The sequence below is a fragment of the Pteropus vampyrus genome, unplaced genomic scaffold (genome assembly GCF_000151845.1).
Source record: "Pteropus vampyrus isolate Shadow unplaced genomic scaffold, Pvam_2.0 Scaffold9, whole genome shotgun sequence".
In the NCBI taxonomy this organism is placed as follows: Eukaryota; Metazoa; Chordata; class Mammalia; order Chiroptera; family Pteropodidae; genus Pteropus; species Pteropus vampyrus.
In genome coordinates, this window is record NW_011888790.1 from 9,448,042 (window position 1) to 9,454,041 (window position 6,000).

Here is a 6,000-nt window from a genome sequence, read left to right on the forward strand (position 1 = left end):
TTTCTATTGCTTCCTGTTCCTCCTCATTCTCCCTCTGGTCCCCCCATTCAGACTTTTTAATAAGAGCAAACCACTTCCTTTCGTAAAAAGATTGCATCTGCAAAATTTTCCTCTTGAGCATCTGTAATGCAACACTAAAAACTCCATGAAAATGCAGATGGTATTTGGCTTTAGCCAAAATAATTCCAAAAGAATTTTGAGGTATAGGGGCCCCACTGCTTGTACTTCCTTGACAAAGTGCTGCTTTCTTGTTTTGTTTTAAATATTGAACCTTAGAATTAGCTCATCAGATTATTCAAATAAAGCTTAGTTAATCAGACTTTAGTTAATCAGTGACAACATTTTATAGTAAAAGTTAGAAACAAATGAGATAGGTGATTCTCTATGAAAATGGAACAGGCAAGGTCCAGTGTCTTCTTAAACATGGGCTCAACTTTCCTCTGAAACTCTTGCAGATTACTTCTGATTCCGAGGGGCCTTCTAGGCAAAACAATGTCATCAAAAATCTGTTCCTCAGTTTCTGCTTCAAGCTAGGGAGTCTTTGTGCTTTCGAAAATCCCTTCAGGTTCCCAAGGAAGAGGATAGTTCTTTGAAATTTATTTGTCTCTTAGTAAATTTGGATCAATGTACTGATCCTGAGCAGTACAGTAGTTTTCGGTCCTTGGGCAGTCAAATCAACGCTAAGTAAGTTTGTTTTTTCACATGTCTGTATTGGGAAAAAAGGAGTAAAACACACAAGGGAGGCTACTGAAATAAAATGTCACTTATTCTCAGATATAGAGGTCCTTGTAGCTTTAAATGAACATTTGCTTGAAACAGTAATCCATTCACTCACTCACCAATTTCTTCTGTAGATGTTTGTTGGGTGCCTGAGATATGATAGGTGCTGTGCCAGGTTTTAGTTACAATAAATAAGGCACATCTCCTTTCCTTAAGGGATTGTAAATGAGTGCTATGAACACAGAAATGAACAATAAGGACTGATAATGTACAAATAGAAGATGCATGACGTCCTGAGGGAGAACAGTGGAGGGAGACCTAATCGATCCTTGGACATGCAGATGGCATTGAGATGAGCTGAGTTATGTGAGGTATGTATGAGAGAATGGCAAGAGGTGAGGAGTGAGAGATAATCAGGCACCAGATTTTGAAAGGCCTTGTGCACCAAATTAGTTCATCTGACCTTCATCTGCCCTCATGTTTCTCAAGACTTTGATATCCTGCTGTGGCCCATATCCCCAAACCACAGGAAAAACAACAAATGTCTTCCTGGGGCTTTGGTTCTGCTTAGCGGTGAGTAATTTAAAATATTTGTTACTAAAGGAGTAGAATGCAAAATCTGCATACATTTGTAAGATAATTATGAGAGTCCTAAGATATTTTGTGCTTGTGTTGGGTAACATCACAGTGTATCTCTACACCACTCTCCTCTCTGCCTTTAGGGGGTCCTTGTAGAAATGTTTGCAGAGTATATTGTGATGAAAGCTACTTAAGGGTTTTAAACAGACCACTGACAGGAGCTAATTTGCAGTTTTGAAAGACCCCAGGCTACAAAGTAGATAATGATTTAGAGAAGGGTGAGAGTGAAAGCTAGGAGAGCAGCTAGGAGGCTCTTGTAGCCTCCAATATGAGAAATTATACTGACTCTAACTAAGGCAGCAGCAGCAGGGATGAAAAACGTGATTTGCAAGACATTACAGAGATAGAATCAATGAGATAATTATTGGTTCATTCGTTTAATTAATAAACATTTATTGAGTGGTTACCACATTCCAGGCATTGTTCCAGGATTATAGCAGGGAATAACACAGAAAAGATCCCCGCCTCCTTTAGGAATTAACTTAATCATATAAATAAATGATGAATGCTCTGAAGGAAATGAACTGGGCACTGTGATATTGCCTGGGGAGTAGATAGATAAGGTGGTCAGGAAAGGGATTTGGAAAAATGAATGGGGAATGAAGGCAAACATCATGGGTGAATGACAATGTCCTACACTGAGATCTGAGACACAAGAAAAAAAGGAAGATTTGAGTGGAAATAATGTTGAAGCCAGTTTGGGAGATCCATGAGAACATGCCCAGAAGAGAAATATGAAGATATGAAGATTATATACATGTGTGTGTTTATGAGCATACATGCACACCACACACACACACACACACACACACACACACACACACACATCACTCCACACAGAGATGGAGAAGTACTGAAACTAAAGATCGAAATAATAGCATTATGAAGTGAAAGTGAGGTCCCAGAGACTTCTTGAGCAGGTGTGAGGGTTTTAACGAAAGTCTGTATTAGTTAAGAATCATCATCACGTATGGCATGAATGGCATGTTCACTCACATTTAGTAGATATAGTTCATGGTTTCATGGTTTGATTTGGTACCTGCACTACGCTGCTTTTATTAGTGGAAATAACATGTATGTGCATAGGGAACTCTGGAACAGTCTGTGCTCTTTGGGGGCATGCTCTAGACATTGCTTCCTCACTGAACTCCTGAACTTCAAAAAGACACCTGCACAATCCCCAGAGAGACTTGAAGCTATAATGAGGCCCCTTTCCAGCAGCTCAGGGAAGCCGTTAAAATAATGAGGGAGTCTGGTGTTCTTCCTTGCTAGTTCCCTAGAGCCCCAATTATGGAATTTAAAACCCAAATTCCAAAGATGTATTGAAACACCCAAATTTTGTCCTCCCCAGACAATGCGAAGCAATAAACCCCAGTGCAAAAGAAGGAAACCCAAGAAACGTTTTTCTGGAAATAAGTGCAGGAACAGTACATAAACAGCTATTTCCCCTTTCCAGCAGTATTCCACTGCGGCTGAATGTCTTTCTTCAACCACTATGGCTTAATAATGTTAGCATTTACATTGACCTTTAAATTGGTCGTTTGGCTGGAGACGGTTTTCTGAGGCAGATCAGGCCAAGAAAGTGTCCGTTGATTTATGCTGAAATCTTTCATAGTTATGAAAGCCACAGACCTCACTTGTGGAGTCTTCCAATGTCAACATTAAAAAATACCCCACCTTCAAGAAAAAAAAATGTGCCCACATGTAAAGATACTTAGCATAAATAAAAGTTTCTTTTCTGATGTGCAGCCTTAAATAGATTTTTTTCACAGATTATCCTATTACAGTACATGGAAATGAGTCATCTTTCTTCAGTCACAGGGTATTTGTTAAGAGTGAACTTAAAAATGGTAATGTGCAGGTTAAAAGCTGAAAGCCCGACATCTTAGGAGGATGTTGATCATGTTGATCTGGTACTTGGTTATTCAGGGAATAGAATTAGGCTGGATGTTAAAAGAAGAGACCAGGATGTGAAATAGATGGCATATGCTTATCCAAAAGCCACACTCCAGAACTGAATGTTGGCGTGTGACCATCCTTGTTTTCCTGATTTTTTGTTTGTTTGTCTTCACATGCTCAGAGTATCAGGAGATTCTTGGCACATGCCCATGCTCAGAGGCTGTCTCTAAACTCATCTGGTCTGTAGTGGTATAGACATCAAAAAGCCCCTAATCTTCTAGGTCCAGACATCAGGGGACGTCTGATGATAAAATATAGGTGTCTATCTGTAGTCTTTTTCCCAGAAAAAATAAATCAGTTGGACTCCATGAATGCAATTCGATAATCATACCTTTCCAAAACAAAGAATTCTATTTGTCAACTTTTTAAGAAGAATCAGCTGATACCCAGCCAGATGAATTATTGAGGGCTACTATATGTCAGCCCTCAATAAAATGTGGCACTACTAAAGTGCCACATTAGGCTGGCACTTTAAAAACAGTTTTAATTTAATATTCAAAAGAAATCACAACATAGCATTTCCAGTTTAAAGATATAATGAAATCGAAATTATGAAAAAATATAATTTGCCTAATGTTACTTAACATTGGCAGGAAGAATATTATAACCTGCGATCCTTTGACTCTAAATACTTTTTTTTTCTTATTAGATCTCTCCATCTCCTTAGAGAAATCTGAGAGAGAAGAAGATAAATACATTAAAAGAATACCTATAGAGATAGAAAGGAGTGCTGTTGTGGGAGGGTGACCAGCCACCATCAGGAGCAGAACATGCCCGTGGGTTGGCTTTTGTCTTGGTGAATTCATCACTGCTGCAGGGCTGGCTTGATCTTGCAAGCTCAAAATTTAATCTGCTTTATATTCCAAAGTTGATCATTCTACGGTACATCTTTCTTACTCTTTCAAATATCACAAATATGCATATAAAACCAAAACAATCTTTAACTTTATAAAATGGGAACTGTAACATCCAAATTGAATAGACAATTAATTAACTGAACCAGCACACATTCTTCCTGTAGATAAGTTTTATGAGATGTCAAATTATAATCAGAACAACCAAGATTTGTAATTATTCAGAAATATACCACATCGGACTCTAATAGCTATCCACACAATTAGGAATTGATTGCTTGGGCCAAATAATCAATTGGTCTTGATTACTGGACCAGGATCTCAGTCAGTCTTGAATTTTTAGATATGAATAGCCAATGTTTATAGTGCTCTCCTTCTCCCAGTGCCTCTGTGGCTAAATAATTCCTCTTTAATTTACTACATTTGCATAATTAATTAGGTTTTTGATAGTCTTTGAGGCCAGGAACCCATTTTTATTTTTATTTCTTTAGGTTTCTTGAAATAAATTTGTGTTCAGCCATTGTATGTTCACAGCTCAACCTTCAGAGAACAGCCTTTAACTTTATCCACATCTAGCCCCCACCCCCACCTAGAGGAGAAAAGAAACATTTGTAGGTTTTAGCTGTATCTGGGCCAACAAAAATTCCACTTTTCTTTGTGTTGACATAATAAATCAGATAATAAATAAAAACTAAAATAATACTGATTCTACATGCAGATGAAGCAGTTTATTTGGCACAACGGCCCCTTAATCTGAAGCCTCATTGAGAATTTCAAGCAGCTCATTTGCAGCATAAAACTAACATTCTGGGGGGAATTTTTCTCATGAGTAATTATACAAAAATTAAATAAAAATGCTGCCACCAAGTAAATTTGTTAAATTGTACTCTTACTGTATCAGGGCCTCAATTTAATTGTCATCTGTCTGTAAATACAAGAGAAGAATTTGCCATCACTTTAAGAAGATAATGACTGGCAGTTTTCCAGATGTAATTACCCAAAGAGAGGACAGTATTGTGTAGACTGCAAACACTTGCACAAAGGATATGGTTTATGTATGAGGTAAAGTAAGGGCATAAAAGAGGAAATACTACTTTTTCTTTTTCTTTTTCTTTTTTTAGGCAAGGCAATTCTTGGTTGATCACACAGATTGCAAGGACCTTGTCAGTTTACAATCCCTTGGTTTTTATTTTTTACACCTATGGCACCTGGTCTTCCTAGGTGGTCTCCCATCCAAGTACTAACCAGGCCCGACCCTGCTTAGCTTCTGAATCAAATGGGATCGGGCTTGTTCAGGGTGGCATGGCTGTAGGGGAAATACTACTTTTAAGCCCATTACAAATACCAGGAAAAGATTGGGAAGATATAGCATCATTGAGGTAATGAAGATTACATTCCAACACATAATTACAATCCTATTTACAGAGAAGAGCATGCTTCAGTTGCAGACATTACAGAAACTCATCAAATTTCAATCAGGTTTAAATATTGGAGAGAAAAGATGGATGAGAGATAATTGCTTAAAGCAGATCACTACTTTTCTAGTGACAAGATACAGGTGCTGTTGGAACCAAATACTCTTGTTTTTGAGTTCAGGTAAAGTAGAAGCAGGATAGATTAGAGTGAATGGAATGGTGACTGGAGGGCTGAGCTTACAGGTGCAGTAGGCACTGGGTGTTAGAGCAGCAAGGAACCCTCCCCTAGAACAAACGCTGCCTCTTACTCCTGGCTGGGGAAACTCCTCCGTGGAATTTCTCCATAGCAGTGTTATTTCTGTTCTGATTCAAAACATCATTAGGAATGAAAGATATACTTTTTTAGTGAGAGG

General features: G+C 38.2%; 1 long non-coding RNA gene and 1 pseudogene across 2 annotated transcripts in view; one reads left to right on the forward strand and one right to left on the reverse strand.

The window, feature by feature from the left end:
- The window catches only part of LOC111729867, a 62,451-nt gene that overhangs the window by 42,270 nt on the left and 14,181 nt on the right, over window positions 1-6,000 (forward strand). The window contains exon 2 of one of the 2 annotated variants that reach the window (XR_002776432.1): window positions 937-1,091. The exons of the other annotated variant lie outside the window; for it this stretch is intronic. This is a non-coding gene — a long non-coding RNA (uncharacterized LOC111729867). The remainder of the gene's footprint in view (window positions 1-936; window positions 1,092-6,000) is intronic. 2 annotated transcript variants of the gene reach the window in all.
- Window positions 5,369-5,486, reverse strand: LOC111730284 (annotated as a pseudogene).